We start from the raw sequence: 24,390 nt of genomic DNA, 5'->3' as shown, positions 1-24,390 counted from the left end.
ACTGAAGGTCAGACCAAGAGCTTCTGCTCTAGCATAAATCTCATTTTTATTTGGGTATCTTAGTAATTTCCCTTTTAAGAAAAATAAAAGTCCTCTGACTTAACCAGGGCCTTTAGCCCCTACTTGGGGCCCTTTTAAGGTGGGCAGGGGACTCCAGCCCTTACCTCCTGAGATGGGTGCATCCCCACCTACACTCCTCATCGTGCATGCCCTGCAACAGGGTGACAAGCCATGAGAAGCCAGGACACTGCAGAAGCCAAGGCTAGGGCAAGACTGACAAAGGCCTAAGCGAGGGAACTCCACCTGGGCAGCTACTTCTTGTCTATTTTATAGAATGAGGTAACCGTGCTTGAGGATCTTGTGCCCTGAGACTGAAGAAAGCCTGATCACTGGGACCAACATGAGTTATGGAGAGGTCTGGGCAAGGCAGGCTGGACATCCAACTGCACCCACATCCTCCCACAACCATTCCTCTCCTGCCTCAACACAAGCAAAGTGAGGCACAAAGTATGTCCCCCACATAGCAACAGGCACAGAATAGGCATTCAGTAAACTGTAGTTCGGCCAGGCATGGTGGCTCACGCCTGTAATCCCAGCACTTTGGGAGGCCGAGGCAGGCAGATCACCTAAGGTCAAGGAGTTCAAGACCAGACTAGCCAACAGGGCAAAACTCCATCTCTACTAAAAATACAAAAATTAGTTGGGCAGGGTGGCGGGTACCTGTACTCCCAGATACTCAGGAGGCTGAGTCAGGGAGAACTGCCTGAACCCAGAAGGCAGAGCTTGCAGTGAGCCGCAATCACGCCACTGCACTCCAGCCTGGGTGACAGTGAGATGCGTTCTCAAAAAAATAATAAAAATAATAAACCGTAGTTGTTTAGGCTTGGAGTGGAATGGAAGAAATATGAAAGACAGATAGTACATTTACAGGCATCTATTGTTCCAGCCCAGAGGAGCCCCTAGCATTCCTACATGTTAACGCTTTATTAGCCTTATCGCTGCAGATGATAGCCATGGAGGTGGGGAGGGTGGAGGAAATCCCAGATGTTGTGACCAGCAGGGGTCGCTGATGTCCCACCAACAGGCTTAGTGCTGGGAAAGACTCAAAGGCATGAAGAGTTTGAGCAGCTTTGGTGGGCTTTGCTCCCTCCCCTACCCCATCCCACCTCCCAGACTCTTCCTTATGGCATTGAGGTCACCTTTCTTGGATTCTAGAGGTTCCTTTCCCTGTGATCCTTTTCCCGAGAGTGAGAAGATAGCCTGACCAGGCAGCCCTGGGGATAATGGAGGTGCCAGGTAGGGAGGGAGAGGCCTCCTGGATTTGCCCTCTGATGCTGCTCCCATGGGCACCCATGGAAATGGGGATAGGAGGGCACCTCTGTCCACAGGCTGCTGATGGGGTTGACGCAGGCAGAGGAAGGGAGGGAACTGCTCTTCCTGGCAAACTCAGAGCAGAGCCACAGTGGACCCTGGAGGTGGAGGAAGGCCCTGCGGCCAGCAGTGGTTCAGGCCTGTGCTTAAGAGCACCAGACCTGAGCCTGGGCATTGCATGCTCCTAGGGCCAGTCCCAGCACACGCTGTTTCTCTCTGTCTCAGGCCCAGCACCTGTTGTCTAGGATCAGCGTCTGCTTGCCTCTAGGCAGACACCATGACCAATTCTCTACCCTCCTTGGCTTCTCCGTTTTCAGTTCTGCTCCTCAGATACCAAAAGCTCCTATCACTACAACCTTCCTCATATTACCTTTTCCGAAATTCTGGATTAGCAGGTATTAGTTACAGTTCAGAACAATCAACGTCCTCTGAGAAGAGTTTAGGATGACCTGTGCGTCCCAAGTCCTAATCACATCTCAGGATGATTCTGCCACAAACTCCGAGATTCTTTCAAAAAGCATGTATTGATCTGCTCTTGCTTTCCTAGTGCCATAAAAGAGGCAGGCTATGGAGTCAAGTATACTGCAACTGCGAGCTAATGGTTCCATCTTTGGAGGCCGCTCCTCAGGTGGTTAACTGACTGATGACCCTAAGACAAGAAGAGATGCCAGCAGAGTCAAAACCTGAGCTAGGACCCTGAGGCATGTAAGCCCAGCAGGCAGGAGGAAGGCTACAGTGCCCAGGTGCCCCGCCTCCAAGTGAGCCTCGGGGAAGTGTCTGAATACCAGACACGACTATGGTCAGATTGTGAACTTGGGAATTGCGCGGATGCCACTGGGGGAATAGGTAAGAGGGAGGAATAGGAAATTCTGGGACTCAGAGGCGGCCCAGGGCACTGGGCCGCCTCTGACACACCCAGTCCTCATTCGGATTTGAGGAAAGGAGACTTGAGCTCAGGAGAAAGGCACCCAGGAGCCTGCGAGTCATGCCTAAGCCTCTGGATCCCACATCTGAGGAAACGACTTAATGTCGGCTTTGCGTGGTGCTACCACCGTCGCCTCTGTGGTTTAACCGAGGCATGATTGTTGCTGATTGAAAACATGAGACTTAATTCCAGCCCCCTCCTCCCTCCAGCGGCAGGCAGACGCTCCACATCCATATCCTGCCTTGGTCAGAACTGGCTCCAGAACGGGACAGGCCTGCCCGTGGCTCCAGCTGGGGAAGGCTGAGGTGGAAAAGGCAGTGATGGAGAGGGATCCAAGGGAAACCAAGAATGGATGTAAAGAGCTGATGTCCTCTGCCACCCATCCAGGTCCCCACAGACCCCAGGGTCATGCCAAGGGAGGGTGTAGATGGTTGCTAGTGTAAGCTAATCCCATGTCTGTGATTCTGAAAAATTGTACAAATGCCCATCACTTCTCTGGGGACAGCCCTACTCCCCAGCCATTCCCTGTAAGAAGCCTCCACCCTCATACAACCACTTTCCCCCAGTCTTGGAGATGGTCAGCTCTGCAGAGCTCACAGAAAATCAAAGATATATAGGGTGTTACTAGATGGATCCTAGCAAATGCAGGTTTAAGCAGTGCCCTCACATTTTATAACTGAAATTCAGAGAGGTTAAGCAACCTCACAGAACAAGATCTAGTTTGCCACTCTTTTCTTCTTGTTTTTTGGGAAAGGGTCTCACTCTGTCACTCAGGCCAAAGTGTAGTGATGCAATCATAGCTCACTGTAACTTCTAATTCCTGTGCACAAGTGATCCTCCCACCTCGGCCTCCTGAGTAGCTAGGACTACAAACACATGCCTAGCTAATTTTTTTTTTCTTTAAGAGACATGTTCTCACTATGTTGACCAGGCTGGTATTGAACTCCCGGCCCCAGCCCCAAGTGATTTCTCACCTTGGCCTCCTCAAATACTGGGAATCTAGACATGAGCCATCGCACCCAGCCCTAGTTTGCAGCTCTTGACTCCTGATTCCTGAGTGTTCCTTCTCTGACACCAGAATTTTTCAGAAGGTCTTTGAAAGAGGTCAAAAAATAAGCAACTCTAATCAAAGTATTAAAAAATCAGGTTCAGGCCAGGCACAGTGGCTCATATCTTTAATCCCAGCACTTTGGGAGGCCAAGGTGGGCAAATCACTTGAGCTCAGGAGTTCAAGACCAGCCTGGGCAACATGGCAAAACCTCATCTCTACTAGAAATACAAAAACTAGCTGGGCATGGTAGCACACGCCTATAATCCCAGCATGTGCCACCACACCCGGAGTTATGAGAATCATTTGAACCCAGGAGGCAGAGGTGGCAGTGAGCTGAGATCACACTACTGCACTCCAGCCTGGACAACAGAATGAGTTTTTTAAAAAAAAAAAAACAGCTCAAAAATTGTAATAAGTGAGTAGTCGATGTGGTTGGTTGCCGGCCATTTCGTTTAGGATGATCCTGAGGGCCATGCCTCATGGAGGGCCATCCTTATGCTTTCCTGTTTCCTCCTCAGTCTGCTCCCCTGAGAAATGAAATCACATCCTTGCCTCAGAGGAATGCCTTGAGGTTGCCATGGTAAGATATATGTGCAGTAGTGTCTCACCAATCCTGAAATCACTTCTCCAGCTGACAGTCAGGGACAGAGAAGTGGAAAAGACCCTCACACAGCCACCACAGACCTCACAATGTCCAGATTCCAAAGTTCATGCCATGCAATCACAGAAAGGCCTTTCAGACTCATTTGGATTCTTTTCATTCTTGCTTCACAAACAGCTCTAACAGGCTTACTCTGAATTTTTGTTATTATTGCCTTTTTTTTTTTTGTCCCTCAAATATTGGAAGCAGGCAACAGATTGGAAGAAAGATGTTGAACTGCTAGTGATAGGCATACTGAGAATCAAAAAAGCGATGGTTAGCCGCAGCTGAAAGACACACAAGAGCAACGGAAGCACAAATAGGAATCCCAAAAGCATAGACAACTGGAGTCATTTCAGTATAGAGACAAACAGCCATGTACATTTCAGTAGACCCGAAGGTATCACTGTGGTACTGAGTCATCAAAAATAATTTCTATAAAAGGAGTCCTTCCATCCAGCTTTCAATCCCAAGAATAATGGCCCAGCCTCATCCAGTTCATGGGATTTTTATTCCTAATAAGTTCAGTAAGTTGTTTCCAATATCAAGAATGAGATTCTCCCTAGGGTATCGAGCCCCTATGTTGGCTCTTCCTCTTCACATGAGCTGCACACATTCAGAGGCAACAAACAGAAGCTCTCTGCATTCCCAATCCTCTTAGCAGAAAAGAATATGACTGTAAATTAACATAAAGATTCTTCAGAGACAAGGCACAGAAACAGCGTATGCAGGATATTGGAGGAATGTCCAAAACACTTAAGCACGGACTGTTTCCAAGCTCCCATAAGCAGTTGAGCTGCTTCTATTTACCTACAAATAACCAGCATGCTCCAGATAATCTTTCTTCCTTATTTATTAAAGGAGGCCCAAAGAGCCCCTCTAGGCTGCTGTTGACTGATGACATCAATGGGTGGATGGATGGTAAATAAATAAACCTGGTGACGTAGCTGGAGTTATTTGAAAATAACACTTTCATTAAATACAGCCCTATGCAGACTTTCACTGATTTACACATTCCCCCCAAGGAATCTGCATCAGTGAGACCTCATCGTGTTCATATTTATGTTTCAGATCATTTTAGCTGCTTATATTTTAAGATGACATCCAACATTTAGATGAAAAGTCAAGAACCCATCATGTTGAAGCATTTGAGTATCCAGATGGTTGGCATCAGTAGACATAAGCATTGTGTATCCATTCATTTTACAAATATTTATTAAGTGTCTGCTCCATGCCTGGCTCTCTGCTAGGTCCTGAAGATCCCAAACTGGGTAAGATTGATTACTCAGTCAACTTCACAAAACCAGATCACCTTGAAGCAGAAGGAGGAAAGCAACTGTAACCTGCACCATGCCTGCCACTGCTTTAGACACCTTTATGTAATATCTCTTTTTGTTTCATGACAAATCTCCAAAAGTCAACCCTTAAACAGATGAAGAAACAAACTCAGAGATGCCAGTTAACTTGTTCAAGCCACACATCTCGCGAGGGTCACAGCAAGAACTGCAGCCATTTCTCTGCACGGCCCAATACAGGGGCCTGAGATGGAAAGCATAGAGCAGACTACACTGACTGCCACCAGCTGGTTGCACCTCTTCAAAAAAAAGAAAAAAGCTCTTCTGAGCCTCAGTTTCTCCATCGAGCAATGGGATCACATGCCTCTCTCAGACACTAGTTGTGGAAATCAAAAGAAATCATTTATGTTGGGGCTTCTGGCTTTGGATCTAACATGCATTAGGTAGGTGCTCAGCAAATGTTTATTTCATTGATGGATAGGATCTTCAAACCCTCCTTCACTCTCACCTGCCACCCGCAACAGTCCTCTCTACACCAGCGTCCGCTGACAGCAGTATCACTGGATGCTTCCAGAAGAAGGCAGCTCACAACTTCCTGAAGCACCCTGTTTTAAAATAAGGCCTCACTAACCTGGCATCATTGCATTTCTGTGTGCCCAGACTGTACCAAGTGTGGAGAGGACAGGAGAAGACACGGGCCACCCCTGGAAGTTGACAGTGTAGCTCTGAAGACAAAGTCTGTCTATTCTTGAAATATTAGAAAGCATTAAGGGGGCCGAGCATGGTGGCTCTCACTTATAATCCCGGCACTTTGGAAGGCCAAGCGGGGGGATCACCTGAGGTTAGGAATTCTAGACCAGTCTGTCCAACTTGGCAAAACCCCGTCTCTACTAAAAATACAAAAATTAGCTGGGCGTGGTGGCTGGTGCCTATAGTCCCAGCTACTCAGAAGGCTGAGGCAGGAGAATCACTTGAACCCAGGCGGTGGAGGTTGCAGTGAGCCAAGATCACGCCACTGCACTCCAGCCTGGGCGACAAAGCAAGACCATCTCAAAGGAATAAAAAGCATTAAGGGCAGCATTAGAGAACTTTCCAAGATGCCTCATCTTCAATAACAAGAATGGGAAACAGTGGAGGCGTGGCATCTCCTCCTTGGGATGCAGAAGCTGAGCCAGCCCCCAGGCCAAACAAAGGTGGCCAGGCTTCTCCCTGAATCCTGGTACTCACAGAACAGACTTCGTTTTCTTCATCTCACTGGTCCCTCCTGCTCAGTCACCTTTTGAGCTACTGTCCCATGTAATTTCTAGGCCAGCCAAGTATCCTGGCCTTGTGAGACACCAGTCTTGCTCTCATGTTTGGAATGTGAACCACCATGAAAAAGAATAAATGATTAAAAAGGAGATTTTGTAATTATTCATCAAAGTCAGATGGAGTGAAGTCCTTCACTTTCTACTACTCTAGCTGGATATAAGGGTGGGTGTTCAAGCTCTTGAATCTGGCTTTTTTTTTTTTTTTTTTTTTTGAGACAGGATCTTGTTCTGTCACTCAAGCTGGAGGGCAAGAGCATGATGACGACTCACTGCAGCCCCAAACTCATGGGCTCAAGTGATCCTCCCGCCTCAGCCTCCCAAGTAGATAGGACTACAGATATGCACCACCATGCCTGCTTTTTTTTAATTTCTTTTTTATAAAGACAGAGTCTCACTATGTTGCTCAGTTGTCTCAAACTCCTGGCCTCAAGCAATCCTCCTGCCTTGGCCTCCCAAAGTGCTGAGATTACAGGCCTGAGCCATCATGCCCAGCCCAAATCTGGCCTTTTAGATCACCTTCCAGCTCTACTGCTTCTAACTGGTAAACCTAGACAAGTTATTTAACCTCATTAAGCCTTGATTTTCTCATCTGTAAAGCAGTTCCTCCCTAAGGATTATAAGAAAAGAGGTCAGCAAATCTGGCTCACCGCCTATTTTTGTGAAGGCCTATAAACTAAGAATGTTTTTTATGTTTTAAACGGTTGGAAAAAAAATCAAGAGAATATTTTGTGACACACAAAAAGGATATGGCATTCAAATGTCAGGGTCATCAAGTTTTATTGGAATATAGCCACACACATTTGTTTACATGTTATTTGTGGCTGCTTTTCTGCTACTACAGCAAAGTTGAATTGTTGCAACTGAGATGTTATAGTCCAGAAAGCCTAAAATATTTACTGTCTGTCTCTTTACAGAAAATGTTCGCCAACCTCCGGTAAAGAGAAAATGAAGGAATGCCTAGATGTGCCTATAATAGAGTAAACACCTTCAAAATGTCACCTCATTTTCCTTTATTAATGTCTAGCTCCTGTCTGGCCATATTTGTATGTTTTTGCATTTGGAAATAGATACCCAAGTATTTACAAAGTTTTTCTAAATTATTTTTTAAATCATTGCAAAATATGCATTCCCTTATAGAACATATAGGAATATCTAGCTTTTTTTGTTTTTGGTTTTTTGGTTTGAGACTGTTTCACTCTTGTTGCCCAAGTTGGAGTGCAATGGTGTGATCTCAGCTCACTGCAACCTTTGCCTGCCAGGTTCAAGCTATTCTCCTGCCTCAGCCTCCTGAGTAGCTGGGATTAAAGGCATACACCACCATGCCCAGCTAATTTTGTATTTTTAGTAGAGATGGGGTTTCTCCATGTTGGTCAGGCTGGTCTTGAACTCCTGACCTCAAGTGATTCCCCCCATCTTTGCCTCCCAAAGTGCTGGGATTACAGGCATGAGCCACCGTGCCCGGCCAGGAATATCAAGTCCTTAAATGGCATTGCTAATGTAGAATAGAGTGACCTGACCTCACAGAAAGACAATGGAACAACATCCTTCCAGATGTCATCCTCTGGTCTTATCCTTATTGAAATACATAGTACACGGATCTGGATTGGAAGCAAATAATAACCAGGTCTCCAGATTCCACTGTATCACAGAACATGGATCCAGTCACCCCTATTTTACCAGTGAGGAATCTAGATCCAGATGAAGTTGAAGGACTTACCCAAGAGCACCAGCAACTCTCTGACCACCCCCAGGCCCCTGTCTTGGTGCCTTTCCGGCGAGGGCTGTTCCCTGAAGTTCTTCCTGATAGGCACACTGCCTTTCCCTTTCATTTTAAGTCCTTGGCTCAAATGACGTGCCCAGACTATATCATGTGATATGACCTTGAAAAATAATTTATGCACAAGTCTTGAAAGCAAATCATATCAATTTTTAAAACAAAGTAGCCTCTACTCTGCCCCAGCCTTGAGATCTGTTACCAAGCAAATGCTGGCATTTTAACTTCCCTAATCAAGACTGGTCCTGTTTAGCCAACCTCTTTAAGGGGTCCCAGCACCAGCCTCACTCCAAGGCCTGATGAAGTTCCAGAACAGGTGAGAAAAATGACAGGGCCCTGCCCAGAGCTCTGGGAGGCAGCCCTCACTGCCTGCCCTTCAGCAGGGAGACAGAAAAGGCATTCATTTTCTTCCTCCACGTCATGATACCAACCGAAATTACCTTTAAATGAGGAAGAAGGTCATTATTTAATCAATAGGATTGCGTCAATTGAGGAAAATTTGTCTCCAGTGTAAACAAGCGGAACGTCTTTGCTCCGTGAAAACAAGGTTAAATTACTTGCAGATCCAGGGGACGTGCAGAGATGTAGGAAGTGAACCTGAAGCCTGACACATTCAAGGTCTGGGAACCGAACATAATAGGAATTGTTCTTATTTTTCCAGCAGAATCGAGCACAAAGATGGGCATGCCTCTTTGCAGAACCTTAGATTCAGAACTATGACTTACCCTTTGCTTATGAGGCGGAGGAGGAGGTAGAAGAAGAGAAAGAACTACCACAAAGAGAGAAGACATCAAAGGTAAAATGAAGGCTGGCCCAGCCGATCCCACTCAGGCTGACCACAGTAAGGGAGCAGCATTAAAGCAAGAAACTATCAGGTTTCAGAAGCCCAGTCCTTCCCGCCAAGTCTCATCCTTTGCTTCATCCATTCCATTCAACAAGTCACATTGAAAATAAATTAGCATTAATACAATGGCAGCTAACATTATCAGGTCTCACTCCATGCCAAGCATGCCAAGCCCAGGTCATACACGGTGCTAGTCAATGTTCACAACAGCTCTAGAGGTGGCTGTCAGTCATGCCCACTTGGCAGATGTGAAGGAGGGCAGTCGCGGCTGCAGAATGGCGGTAGTTCTGCTTTTCCAGTTTCTGAGACCCCACTGCTTGAACTGCCAGCCTCAGAGCCAACTGCTTGCTGGGGGCTCATCCCTGTGCTGCATGCTATGGACTCACAGGGGAAAGTACAAGCCAGGCCTGTCCCTAGGGTATCCCCATTGGAGACAGTCTTCCCCTGGGAGAAGGGGACAGAGCATTTACTCTTGTTTAAGTGAAGGTTCAGCTCGTCTGGAAATCCCTGAATGAGCAGACTCTGTACCTGCTCCTCTCCCATGACCCTTCCCCATCCATGTCGCCTGCTTTGGCCACAGCACGTAATGGGGCCAGCAAGCCACGATCTCTCCTGGAAGAAGCCCAAAAGCCCTGTTGCTCACACCTCCTCGATCGCTGCTAGGGTAGGAGCTGGAAGCTGTCAGTGGTGAATGTGATCTCTGTCACTCCATGAGCATCTGGTCTGGTCTAAGTTCCCTGCTTCCTGACAGAACTTCTTGGTGGGTATTTGGACCCTGCTTTCTCCTCTCCCACTCAGGAGACTGTGCTAACACTGAGTGAGCTCACCGACACCCTCCATTCATTAACAACAGGACCAAAACCAAATACATTTTAGCTCTGGGCTTTTGGACAGCCAGATGCCATCACTTTGGTGGTGAATCCTGACTGTTGTTCCTTCCGCTTGGCTCCTCTTCCCATCTCCCATCCCACCCCGCCCAGCTCCACTTCTGAAGTGTCTGAATGTGGTGTTCATAAGCTACCTTCCTTCCATGACCATATTACCCACATGGCCTCTGCTGAGGATCAGGGCAACACAGTTACCACAGGGGTCGGCCCTCGGTTGCCCTCGCAGCGATCTCAAGAGTGTGGGCCAGGGGCTTTGGGGCCTCCTCCAGGAGAACCATGGCAGCCCAGCCAAGACAGCAAGAGTGTGGACTGGCCAAAAAATAAAAATAAAAAGCAGCTTAAAAAAATTTTTAAGTGGAATGAAACATATTTGACCTGGGAAGAAATAAAAGACCTTTCACGTTGTCAAAGTGACAAATTAGACAAAGAGGCCGAGCAAATGTGAACTCCTGGGGAGTCCGTCAGAAGAAGCCCAGATGGAATGAACGAGGCTGGGGGTGAACGGAGGGAGGCAGACAGGGGATTTATCCAGGTCGGGTTGGGAGACCAGTCAGAAGGCTCCACAAAGCTACACACAGTCTACCCTTTGTACTCGTATTTATCTAACTTGTCAATTTTATAGCCACATTACCTTCCGAGTGTTCAGGAAAGCAGATATTGGTGCTGTCAAGAGGCCTGGCTGTGGTTTGCACAGCATAATGACAGATGCAAAAAACAAAGGGGAGGGGAAAGGGGCCTTCAGAAACCACAAAAGAGCCTTTATAATTACGCCTCTGCCCCCCTCCTCCCTCGGGAGGGTGCCTTTCCCTCGCTGCAGAGGTGCCCACTCTGGGAGTGCTCTCTCCCCCATATGCAGCTGTGCCGGGCAGCTGCCTAGCACGCGTCTACCAGTCACCCTGCATGGACTGGAAGGGAGCGGTTACATGGCTGCCTCTCTTCCTCAGGCTAAATAGCTGCAGTCCTTTAACCTCTCTTCATGGGCCTGATTTTCCATCCCTTTAATCATCCCTGTCACTTTCTGCTGCAGCCTGCACTCACCGCAGCCCTCCCCCAGAGTGGTAACGCAGCCAGCGAGTTTCACCAGCCCAAGAGCCTCCAAGAGCTGCCTTTCAGACCTCCCTCACTATGGGTCCACCCTACAGCCACAGGTCCTGGGAAGCCCATGGTCATGGAGGCCCCACGGCTGAATTACTGTAGCTCATGACCCAATTGGAGCTCTTCCCTCCCCGCTCTTGGATATTCTCCATGACTAGAAATCCCAGTCTACTCTGAGCTGACTCTCACCATTTTTCTCTTCCTCTTCATTCTCAGTACCTCGCTCCTACACACCAGACCCCTAGACTATCATTTGGACCATGGGGCCAGCCCCCTCCAGCCAGCTTCCCTGCCACCCTCTTCCCCTCCAAGACACTTAAAAGCGAGCTGTGGAAATATTTTTTTAAATTGAATGTCATTTCCATCAAGCCCTTCTTCTACTTAAGAGTGTTTAGAAGCTCCCTATTTCTTCTTGTTATAGCAGGGGTAAGTAACTTGCCAGATTCTGAGAATAGTCTCACCATTGCCCCCACCCTTCTCTGCCTGTGTCCAGATCTACACTCAAAAAAAAGCCTTCTCGACTTCATCTCCTTTCCTCTTCTCTCTGTCCACCCCTTTACCCATCCCCAGTTTTTTGGATACTGTTTTGAGTGTCTGGAGATATTGGGTTAGGGTTCTTTGATAGCAAGTAACAGAAACCAACCTCACTAAGAAACAGAGAGGGATCGATTGGAAATGAATGGCCTCATTTGCAGAATTAAAAGCAAGCCTGAGCTATGGTCCTGGAAAAGACAGAACTGGACAGCTCTGAAGATCTTTCTGGAACATTGCCATCAGATGATCAGCTCCAACTGCCTTCTCTCCTTATCTCTCTCTCCTTAAGGTTCAGAGTTTCAGGACTGAGCATCAACAAGCTCTGCGATCAGGGAGCAGAGCTTCGTGATTGGCTGCCCTACCGAAACCACTCAGGGTGCGAGAAGGTTGCCATGTTTAGCAAATAAAAATACAGGATGCCCAGCTAAATTGAATTCTAGATAAACAGTGAATAATTGCCCATATAAATATATCCCAGGAAATATTCCCTGGATTTTTCATTCTTCCCTTCCCCCAGTCCCACTCTGTTGCTCCTAGGTGGGTTAGCATGCCCTCAGACCTGTGCCTGGACCCCCTCTGACTGTACCTCTCTCTTAACGAATCTCTTCAATCCTTTATCAAGGTTGCTGTGGATTTTATTTCTTCCCTTTAATTTTAATAACCAAGCTTCAATTGACTGGAAACTATACATTGACAAAAAAAAAAAAAGGGCACACATGCTCTTTGACAACTTTTATTATTTCTCTTTGTCCCCATTGGAGAAAAAACAACTTTCTCTGTCTTCTCTCTTTTGCCAAATACTTGCAAAACAGCCCTAATAACACTTTGTATTTGCATAACTCTTTAGATCTTAGTGTACATTTTCCCACTCATTTCATTCAGTGTCTTCACTCCTCAGGCAGTTAAGTGGTTAGTGGCACAGGTAACATAGTCCCCCATTTTACAGATGAGAAATTAACAAGTTGAAGGTAAGTTACAAAATCTAGTATGTACCCAAAGTTGTGGATCCAGGACTTGGAACAACGTGCTCTTTCCTTTTTTCTGTAAAGGGCCAAATAGTGAATATTTCGGGCTTTGTATGCCAGATGGTCTCTGTTGCAACTCCTCAACTCTGCCACAGCAACACATAAGCCGCCATAGGTAATACATAAATAAGTAGATGGGTTTTCCAATAAACTGCATTTATAGAAACAGACCGATGGGCTTTATCTGGCCCACAGGCAATACTTTGAAAACTAACCCCTGCTTTATACCACACAACAAACACTTTCCAATCTTTATAGCTCTGTGAAAGTTTGCCTCCAGTTGGGATGCCATAATTTTCACCTCTATCAATTTTAGATGACTAACTTTTTCTCTCCTCTTTACCATTTATGCGTCAGGATTGTTGGGACAATGACCAGATTGGCTCCCCACACCCACTTGGTCTTTCCTATACTGTAGCAAAGTTTTCTTTCCTACATGTGAATGTGCTCAGCTAAGCCCATTCTTCCTCCCCGGATCCTCCTTTTCCTGCACATGAGATCAGTACTGACAGACCTTGTGGGAAGCCAACTTTCTGGGATGGGCCATCTTCTGAGGCCCCCAGGATACCCAGTATTAACCATTAACTGGGATTAAACCATCATCCTTCCCCCTTCACTTTACTCCGGCCTTCATGTGTTTCCCTTCTTGGGCCCTTTCCATGGCAAGTTTGTCCCAGGGAAACTCATACCTGGAATGGTAGCTCTACAACCTGGTCTTCCTGTGGCCTTTTCCTGTGGCCCATGGAAGATAGGCAATGGGTTCAGTTTCTTCTTTAGACTACAGAGCGAAAAGACTGGCTCAAATGCCCTTCCTAAGGAGGGCAGGAGCTCCTTGAGGGCAAACTAGCTGGTTTAGTTTGTACCCATCACTGTTTATAGATCCTGAGCTATAATGAAGGCCAGAGGCTATATGTGAACAGCATTCCCCTGGGTGAAGAGGCCAGCTGCTTAGATGACTAGCCTCAGACATGCTGATTGGCCACCTGGAACCTGAATTCTACATTTTGGGAGCCAGTGGGCCATGACTGATGCCTCACAAAGGGGATGCTGGGTGTCTTTAAGTGTGCTTCACCGGTGCATATGTCCATGTGCACGCCACAGTGTAAAGGCAAGAGACAATAGAGATCGAGCTGCCCAAATCCTTCATTTACAAATAAAGAAATGGAAGCCCAGTGATATCACCTCAGTTTACCACGATGCCAAGAGGCAAACATCCATATTATCTCTAAAAATAGTATTCATAAAGATGATAATAAACTTGATCAATGAAACTGATATTTGTAACTATAAAGCTTTCCTTAGTTTTTTTTTTTTTTTTTTTTGAGACAGAGTCTCACTCTGTCGCCCATGTTGGAGTGCAGTGGTCTGATCTCAGCTCACTGCAACCTCCACCTCCTGGGTTCAAGAGATTCTCAGGCCTCACCCTCCCAAGTAGCTGGGATTACAGGTGCACGCCATTACATCCAGCTGACTTTTGTATTTTTTTAGTAGAGACAGGGTCTCGCCATGTTGGCAGGCTGGTCTTGAACTCCTGACCTCAGGTGATCCACCCACCTCAGCCTCCCAAAGTGCTAGGATTACAGGCATGAGCCACCATACCTGAACAATTATCAACATCATTTAAATAAGGTACAGAGAATGTGCCCATCCCAGCACAGCCCAAAAGCCACGCACGAGATCAACCTTTTCAGACACACTTAAGACTTGTTCTCTTCTCAAGACTTCCGTATGTCCAAAGGTAGAGTTTTAAAGAAACACCAAGAGCCTCCTCAGAATATTTTTGTAAAGTGTCTAAAAGGGTCGAGAGAGACAACAAAGGCTAGAGGGCACAAAAAATACTTGGGTTTTGAATGCCCTGGCTCTGCCACCTTAAAGTTGTGTGACCTTAAGCAAATTATTTAACTTTTCTAAGCTCCAGTTTTCTCACATGTAAGACGGACATAATGATAGTATTACCACATAGAGGTAATGTAATAATTAAATGAGATAATGTATACAGACCACCTAACATAGGGCTGACTTAATAACTAATCAATACTCACTATTATTGTGGTGGTGGTTGTTGACACCTCAGACTTTTTACCTTAAGCTCAACTGAAATTCTGAGTTGCCTCCTTTTTCAGCTGTGAAACAGGGATAATCATTTAACAGGAGAGACAGAGAACTAAAAGTTAGTTATGACCTGGTCAGAGTGCTCTGGCTCTCTGCCCAGAGCCACAGTCTGCCCCAAATGATCTCCAGGCTAAGAGACAAAGTGGCTTTTCTGAGTAGGGTTTCCTCTGCGGGGGTGGCCTCCAGGCAGGACACAGGCTGTCTGGAAGAGGTCATGATCTCAGGTCAGAGGTGCAAGGAATCAGGGGAACAAACCAGGAAATGTGAAAAAGGCTAGTGCCCAGTTCTCTTCATGGACAATCTTTTTGGCATTATGACGTGTTAGTCAAATTGTGCCCTATGGCCTGCTTTGGAAGTCCTACAGGTTCAAGGCAAGGGAAGTCAGAATTTCTACAACAGAAAAACAAAGGGCCAGGATAGCTCCTAGATAAACCTCATCCCTCAAGGACATCTTCGTGGGGCAGACTACAGCATTTCCATCAACTTCATGCTATTTACAAAAAAAAAAAGACTAAGTGAAAAAGCAACCCACCTAGAACTTCGTTTTTTCAGTGATAGAAGAAACATACCAGACAAAACAACTTTCTCCTTTTCCCTGGGTTACTTGGCGGCAGCAGGAAACACTTGACAAAAAGTTCCAGAAGGGCTCAATATTGAGTTTGAAAAGTACAAATTCCCACAATAATCACTGACTAAAGTAGCAATATTTTAGCCCTGCGCAGGAATCTGGTTATTATTACCATTTATGCCAAGTATCTTGTTTCTATTCTTTTTGATTTAAGGTCATTTTCTCCGTAAAAGGCCTGCTTTGTTAAGCACTACACGTTGACGTTGGTTTCAGGAGGAAGAGGACAGGGTAAGTCGGGAAAGTATCGTGTTGTGCTGAAACATTAGATGGCCTGGTTGCAAAGAAACCCTTTGTTTTTGCTCTGAACCTGATGTATTCCTCTCGCCTTCATTTTCTAGTTCAGTGCACTCATTTCAGCATTGTCCACCCTGACAATAATAAATACCTCTGCTTGAGTGTGGCAGATTCCAAGGAGGGAATCCAAGAGGATGTACCTACCTGGACAGGCCGTGGTGCAACCTGGCCAAAGGAGACCAAAGTCAATCCCCATGTCTAGAAAGTCACCCCATGACTCAGGGTCCATTGCGTAGACATCTTGTGAGAAAGGATACCAAGAGACCATGAAATATCTTGCTCAGTGATGTACTACCAGGGACAGTTTTTCCGCTTGGGGGATATTGGCAATACCTAGAGAAATTTTTGGTTGTCACAACCCAGAGCAAGAATACTATTGTGCCTACTGGGTAGAGGCCAGGAACATTGCTAAATGTCTTACACTACACAGGGTGGTCCCCACAACAAAGACTGACTCACCCCCAAATGCCAATTGTGGTAAAGTTGAGAAACCCTGAGACAGACAGAGGCACAGAAACCCCTGCATGGGCAGGCCCCTGCCCACCTGCCTAGCCTTATTTTGCCCCACTCCCCCATTCTCTGAGCCCCAAGTGCATAGACACCTTCCAGTTCCTGACTTCACAGTGTTCCCTCAGCATATCCAAACCCTCTGCCTGCCAGGCTCTTCCTTAGCACTCCTCAAGCTTATCCCCCAGAGCTACCTCAATACACACTTTCTTGAGACGCCTTCCCATCAAGGCTAAGTCAAATTCCCCATTATCTGTTCTCTCTCTCTCTTATTCTTTTTTTTTTTTCCGGGGCTTTTAAAGTATCGTCATGGGGCCAGACATGGTGGCTCGTGCCAGTAATCCTAGCATTTGGGTGGCCCACACAAGTGGATTACCTGAGCTCAGAAGTTTGAGACCAGCCTGGGCAACATGGTGAAGCCCCATCTCTACTAAAATACAAAATTCGCCCATTGTGGTGGCACACAGCAGAGTGAGACTCCATCTCAAAAAAAAAATAAGTATCTTCATGGCTTTTCTCAAATCCCTCAGCTATTACATCTATGGGCTAACAGCACTAACTCTAGAGTCTTAGGACTCGTGTTTGAATCCCAGTTCGGCATATTCTAGTTGTGTGACCTTGGGCGAGTTACTTAACTTCTGTGTCTTTGTTTTCTTATCTCCCGCATGAAGATAAGTAATAATAGTACCTAGCCCCTGTGGATTAAATGAGACAGGCTGATACAGTGCTTAGGACAGTGGTAGGCCCATTGTGAGCACTATATGAAATACTGCTATTATTATTACTTCAAGAATTTTAAACTGCCATTCTGAGACATGTAGCTACAAGATAAGAAAGATATGTGGCCAGTGCGGTGGCTCGTGCCTGTAATCCCAGCACTTTGGGAGGCTGAGGTGGGCAGATCACTTGAGGCCAGAAGTTCAAGACCAACCTGGCCAACACAGTGAAACCCCCCCTCTACCAAAAACAGAAAAAAATTAGCCGGGCTTGGTGGCAGGCACCTATAATCCCAGTTAGTCGGAAGGCTCAGGCAGGAGAATTGCTTGAACACAGGAGGCTGAGGTTGCAGAGAGCCGAGATCGCAACTGCACTCCAGCCTGGGCGATAAAGCAAGACTCTGTCAAGAAAGAAGGAAAGAACAGAGCAGAGCAGAGCAAAGAAGGAAAGGCAAGGGGAAAGGAAAGGGGAATAAAAAAAAGATAGCATATTTTCTTCCCACCAGCACAATGCTTCATCACTGTTTGTTTTCTGCCAAAGAAATCAGAGCTCAGATCATTTGTGACAGGGAAGTCAAAGTCAAATGCTTCCTATTTACAGATAGAGAAATTGAGTCTCAGAGAGGTTAAGGGATTTGGAAAGGTCACATGGCGGGTTTTCTCTACCTGATAACTCTCTCTCTCCCCCCTTCCCTCTCCTCTCCATCTCCCTCTGTCCTTCCCTTTTGAGATGATAACTGGTGTGATTCCTAATCTACACTAAATGAATTATTCCTTAGCAACTATCTTCATCAGACTACAGGTGCCTGCTCCCAGCGTTCTAAAAAGACCTGGCAGTTATAAAATCCAGGCTTATCAGAACAAAACACACCAAACAGAACACAGCAAGGTTTCTAAACAGATTTAAGGTGCTTGCAGAATAGACTGAAAAAAAATTTTCTAAGCCTGGAAAAAGTAGACCAAATGCAAATAATAACATAAACAATTAAGAAAACACTGAGGCAGTCTTCTGCAGCTTTCTGCCATGAAATGTTTTGTCCTCAGAAAGGGCTAGGAATGTCCCTGCAGGGCTACACAGGCTGGGCCACATCTCATTTACCGTAACTCCTCCAAATCCTAGTAACCTTTTAACACCTCCCAGCTTCTTACGATAGTTCTTACTCTTTTTCCGCCCACTACAGGTTTTGTAAGCTGACTTTTTGCCAACACTATGATGTTTTAACCCAAAGACTTCCTGGAACCTAAGACCTCATAGGGAAGAGTGTGGTATCCAGAACTTACAGTGGAAATCACTTCTGACCTCTTAGCCTGACCATAGCTGAGGAACACAGCTTTGGCTGGGGCCCCACTCTTCAGGAAGCACCTGAAAAAACTGGACAGCAGAGAAAAAGTCCAATCAAGATAATGCGCCTCATCCTGTGAAGGACAGCTGGTTGGAGAAGTCTTAGGGAGGAACATGAAAGCTGTTTTCAATATCTGAAGATTTTCAGGTTCCAGGAACATTACACACTGAGCTAACATAGACTTCCACTTCTACTAACTCATTAAAAAACTGGTAATACATAGCAAGTGTAAATATAACTAAGCTCATTAAAATAGTCAAATTGGCCAGGCATGGTGGCTCATGCCTGTAATCCCAGTACTCTGGGAGGCCAAGGTAGGTGAATGACTCGAGGCCAGCAGTTCAAGACCAGCCTGGCCAACATGGTGAAACCCCATCTCTACTAAAAACACCAAAAAATTAGCCAGGTGTGGTGGTGCACACCTGTAATCCCAGCTACTTGGGAGGCTGAGGCATATGAATTACTTGAACCCGGGAGGTGGAGGTTGCAGTGAGCCAAGACTGTGCCACTGCACTCTAGCCTGGCTGAAAAAGAGAGACTCTGTCTCTAAATAAAGTAAAATATCTAGGTGCCAGAAATTAGAAAGAGAACTCCTATTCAGAGTGGAAAACTTCTGCTTATGTCTTGATTATATTTATCCAAATATAGGTTCTAATGTCTAGAGACTAGAGTTTTGATGCCCACACAACTTCAGATCCATACCAAACACAACTGTGTTCTAGAAATTTACACTGCTTACCCGATACGTTGATCGGGGTTCTCCAGAGAAATAGAAGCAATAGGACAAAGAGATGAGGTAAGAGAGGCTGGGGGGATAGAGGGAGGGAGGGAGAGAGGGGGATAGAGGGAGGGAGAGAGAGATTGATTTTAAGGAATTAGGTCACGCAATTGTTGAGACTGGCAAATCCACAGTCCTCAGGTCAAGCCATCAAATTAGAGACCCAGGGAAGAGATAATATCGTAGCTCAAGTCCAAAGGCATTCTAGAGGCAGAATTCCTTCTTTTCCTTTTCAGGCCTTCAAGTGACTGAATGAGGCTCATCCACATTATGGGTGGTAATGTGCCCTACTCAATGCCCACTGATTTAAATGTTAATCACACCTTTAAAACAATATCTTCACCGCAACACCTAGATAGGTGTTTGACCAAAAACTGGGTACCATAGCGTAGCCAAGTGGATGCATAAAATTAACCCTCACAGCCTAGTATCTGAATCCCAAATCAAAAAAATTATATTCATAATGTAAGAATTTGTCCTTGACAGTCTCCCTGGGGCACATAGAAAAATTCTAGAAGAATAGAAAACTTCTCTACAGAGGATCCTCCCTATCCCAAGGGGAAAAGCAGCTAAAGATAAATTCACAAGCAAAAATTACAAACCACCTGAGGAAACAAACCACCATAAAAAAGACTAGAAGACAAAAGTATTATCACCTCAAGAATTTAAAATAAAATAATCTAAAGTAAATAAAGAATAGAAACCATAAAGTGCAATAGAATATTTCTTCCAAAGATAAATTTGAAAAAGTAGCTTCTAGTGCTTCTGTAAATAAAAGATATAGTCAAAGGATTAAGTAGCAAATTAGACAAAACTGAAGAGAGGCTTAGTAAACCAAAAATGGATCTTGGAAAATTTTCCAGAATATAGCATTAAACAATTAAAATAAATAAATACAGAGAAAATACAGGACATGAAGGATAGAATATGAAGGTCCAACCTAAATCTAATATGAATGTTAGAGAGAAATTGGAGAGAAGGAAGGAGATGCAATATTCAGAGCTAATGGCTGAGAATCCTTACATTGATGAAAGGCGTAGAGATTCAACTGAAGAAGCTCTTGGAATTATGAGCAAGATAAATAAGTAGAAAACTATACCAAAGCTCATTACAGTGAAACTTCAGAACATGACTGACAGAGAAAAATTATAAAATCATCAGGGAGAAAAGAGAGATCATCCATAAGAAAAAATAGCAGACTTGGCATCAGCAAACAGAGACCAATAGAGTAATTTTTCCATGCTAAAAAAAAAACAAAAACTATCACTGTAGAATGCCCAGTCAAGGTTAACTATCATTCAAGAGTGGAGATTTTTTTTTAAATCACATCTTCAGAAAAAGCAAGAGAATTTATAACTTCTAGAAGAAAAATTGAGCTGAGAGGAAGGAGTAGGGTGGAAAAATCGATGGTAAGTGAAGAAATGGATGAACACGGGGGTAAAGCTAGACAAAAATTGACTGTAAAATAGCAGTAACAATACTACTGTCTGATTTTTGCAGCATTTAAAGACAAAGTGGGGCTGGGCATGGTGGCTCATGCCTGTAATCCCAGTACTTTTCAAGGCTAAAGGAGGAGGATCACTTGAGGCCAGAGTGGGAGAACAGCCCTGGCAACATAACAAGACCCTGTCACTACAAAAATAAAAAACATACACACACAAAATTAGCCAGGTGTGGTGATGGTGTGTGCCTATAGTCCCAGCTACTCAGGAGGCTGAGGCAGGAGGATCATGTGAGCCCAGAAATTCGAGGCTGCAGTGAGCTATGATCATGCCACTGCAATCCAGCCTGGACATCAGAACAGGACCGTATCTCATAAAATAAAACAAAACAAAACAAACAAGACAATTTGTTTTGTTTTGTTTTGTTTTATGAGATACGGTCCTGTTCTGATGCCTATCTAACACTTATAAAATGTAGGATGGAGTAATTAGAGTACGAACATCCTAAGGATAGTCTAATTAGTTGTAAAATTGTTATAGTAATATGCATGAATTATATATACTTACAGCAGCTCACACAGTATACAGTGTCTTTCTTATAATAGAATCTTGATTTTTTTTCACAGGGCAGCACTGTGCCCAGCTAAAAATACACACCTTCCCAGATTCCCTTGAGGCTGAGGTAACAATGTATTGCAGTTCTGGCAAATGAAATATAAACAGAAGCCTACTGGTTGACTTCCAAAAATAATGCTTTGCCCTTTACCCGTTACCATTTTCTCTTCTTCCTACCTAAAATCAAGACAAAATGCCTGGAGGAACAACAGACAGCCTGCACCCGTGAAGAGAGGACAAAGTCACATACTAAAGATAAAAGGATAATTACGTTTAAAAACTCTGAGTGTTTGATGATATCCTTAAAGATGTGTACTAGCTCTTTTAATCCACTGTTTTCTATGATGAGCAGCCAAGTGTAAACCTAAATTGCACAATGTGATATAGTAAAAAGTAAGTATTTGATCTTTGTCCCTGGTTCCTGGCTGATTGTCCTGGTTCCTAAATCCCTTAGCATCTATGGAGTGGTAAGATCTTTTGTATGTTAATAAGAGGACTGGTCGTTGAGGGCATCTGGATAGATTCAGGAGCCTTGGTCACCTGAAAGACCAAGACATGATTAGAGGTTTGAAACTTTCATCCCCGCTCCACCCATAGCCTCCAGGGAGCAGAGAGGTGTTGTAGGTTGAGTACAGCCACCAATGGCCAATGATTTCATTAATCTTGCCTACATAATGAAACACCCACTAAAAACTCCTACACACAGGGATTCAGTGAGTTTCAGAGTTGACAAACACATCCATGTGCTGGGAAGGTGGCAGACCCCGACCTCACATGGACAGAAGTCTTGTGCTTGGGACTCTCCTGGACATTGTCCTATGTACCTCTTCATCTGGCCATTCATCTGCTCCTTTACCAAAAAAAAAACAGTGACAGTCAGCAAAATACCTTCCAGAGTCCTGTTAGCCCTTCCAATTACTGAACCTGAAATGGGAGGGTGGTGGGAATACACAACTTTGTAGCCAAGTCAGACAGAAGTGGTAGTATCTTGGACACCCAGTTTGCAATAGGCATCTGAAGTGAGGGCAGGCTTGTGGGACTGGGCCTGTATACCTGTGGAGTCTGACACTCACTTCAGTTACTGTCAGAATTGAACTGAATTAAGGACACCCAGCTGGTGCCCAGAGACTTGGAAAGAGTTGTGAGCATGGAAAAAAAAAAAAACCCCACCCATTTGATGTCAGAAGTTTAAGTAAAAACAGTTTAAAATTGATGGCATTCATAGAACGTTAAAAATTTAAGAATTAACCACTCAAAGGAGAGAATTCAAATGTATGTAACTTTTAAAACAGAAAGGGAAAAAATATATAGAAAATTGTCAGTAAGCTAATAGAAAAAAAAGCAAAGAAACTAAGAGATTAAAACAAAAACGTGAAGATATCAATATATACCAGTCATAACTGTATTCTAATAAAGGTAGTCAATGTAAAGAATTAAAATTACTTGTTAAAAGAAAAAAAATCAAATAAGAAATTCAGCCTTTTGTTTCTTCTAGTAGACACACTTAAAATACAGTAACACAGAATTATTGAAATGAGATCAGAAAAAATATACCAAGCAATCATTATCCAAAAAAAACAGTGCCAGTAAGTAAAGTATCTTCCAGAGTTCTGTGAGACCTTCTAGCCAATTATTGAACCTGAAATGGGAGGGTGGTGGGAACCCACAACTTTGAAGCCAAGCAATGAGGCAATATTAAAGTCAGAAAAAATAAAGAAAACAATTACAAAATGATAAAAAGAATTCTCCAGAAAAATAAAACAACACTAAACATGAACATACCTAACAACATAGCCAACAATAAAACAAAAGAAAAACTATCAGATGCACCACCAGGGTGAGGGATCTTCGGGGGGAAGGGAACAGGCTTATTGTCCTGGGTAAATGTGAAAGTAGGTTTAGACAAGCGAGTGAAAGTTATGAAGGGGAAGGACTTTGACTCAATCTATGGAGGGACTTCTATAACTTTCAGAGCTGTCCAAAATTGAAATGGGCTGCCTGGGAGGGAGGGAGAACTCCAAAACATGGTTTCCTAAGCAGAATTTGTATGGCTACTTAATAAGACTATTGTCCAAATATTCAAGTATCAGACACTTAGCCCCATGAGGGCAGGAGCCATGACTGCTTTGTCTACCATTTATGTATCTGATGTCTGAAGCAGAGCCTGGCACAGAACAGGTGTTCATAAGTATCCACTGTATGAACGAACTATCCAGACGAGAAAATGGATAAAACCACCTCTAGAGTGGCTTCTAATTCAGAGATTCAGTGATTCTTAATTTACCCATTTCTCTGCTCTTTGTCCTTATTCCAGTCTGTGGCCCAGGGTCCCCACAAACCCAGGGGACCTGAGGCTGGGCCTGAGAAGCACAGGTAGGCTGAGGAATGGACAGAAGAGCAACACAGAGGCCTACAGGATGGACGCCAGCTCTGCAAAGAGCTTCCAAGAAGCTTCCTGCCACAGAAATTCCACCTGGCCACAGGAATAGCCCAGGAACTGGGCCTGGAGGAAGGTGGCAACGAGCTGCTCATGGCAGTGACTTTTAGTCAGCACGTCTTGCCTGTGCTTCCAGGGATGGAGAGGCGACTGTGAGGAGGTCACTGGGTCAGGCAGGTCACAATCCGAGCTTCTCCCACAAAGGGAATTTACAGAGACAGAAGGAAGTGAATGAGTTCCCAGCTCTAGGAATTCCTTAGGTCAAGAAGGGACAGGGTCCCTGAACTTGGGGACCCTCTAGTCTAATGGGAAGATACACTAAACCCTCTTAGAGCCCTAGAATGAATGCCACCTATAGTTCCTCTCTTCAGGAAGGAAATCCAGTCTGAGGGAGGAGACAGGGCCCTCATATCATTCTTGCCTTCTCACCTGTGTAATACAAGGGAGTGAAGGAAGTGGCAGGCCCTGGGACAGGTCCATTTCTATGATGAATGGAGGCTCTCACAGGACCTTCCCACAGCCCTGCTGTCAAGGGCCCCGTCCCCATCCTCCCTCCCCGCCACGATGCCTTACCCACTGGAACAGATCGTGACCTAAGCCTATTCCCAACGCAGGAAGCTGGCCCTGTCCCGCTTTCCCTCCAACTCTGTTTTTTGTTTTTTTCTCACCCAGACTCCCCCTCCCCCACTTGCCATTTCCCAAGCTGGCCCCGGGGAGACCAGACCCAACGGCCCACTGGTGATCTTGTTTTACATGAGACATTTCCA

At 45.1% G+C, this 24,390-nt stretch overlaps 2 long non-coding RNA genes across 3 annotated transcripts in view; one reads left to right on the top strand and one right to left on the bottom strand.

Annotated features, from left to right (window-relative positions):
* LOC118147347 (uncharacterized) overlaps positions 1-8,430 on the bottom strand; it is a 383,457-nt gene extending 375,027 nt beyond the window's left edge. For both annotated transcript variants that reach the window (XR_013526113.1, XR_013526114.1), the window contains exon 1: positions 8,310-8,430. This is a non-coding gene — a long non-coding RNA (uncharacterized LOC118147347). The remainder of the gene's footprint in view (positions 1-8,309) is intronic.
* A 514-nt stretch (positions 8,431-8,944) lies between these two features.
* LOC118147349 (uncharacterized) lies at positions 8,945-19,152 on the top strand. The gene is made up of 3 exons (XR_004733651.3): positions 8,945-9,162; positions 15,646-15,719; positions 18,190-19,152. It is a non-coding gene; the product is annotated as an uncharacterized LOC118147349 (long non-coding RNA).
* The last annotated feature ends 5,238 nt before the right edge of the window (positions 19,153-24,390 follow it).

Source organism: Callithrix jacchus, chromosome 14, assembly GCF_049354715.1.
Source record: "Callithrix jacchus isolate 240 chromosome 14, calJac240_pri, whole genome shotgun sequence".
Taxonomy (NCBI): domain Eukaryota; kingdom Metazoa; phylum Chordata; class Mammalia; order Primates; family Cebidae; genus Callithrix; species Callithrix jacchus.
This window is presented reverse-complemented; position numbering and strand designations above follow the sequence as displayed.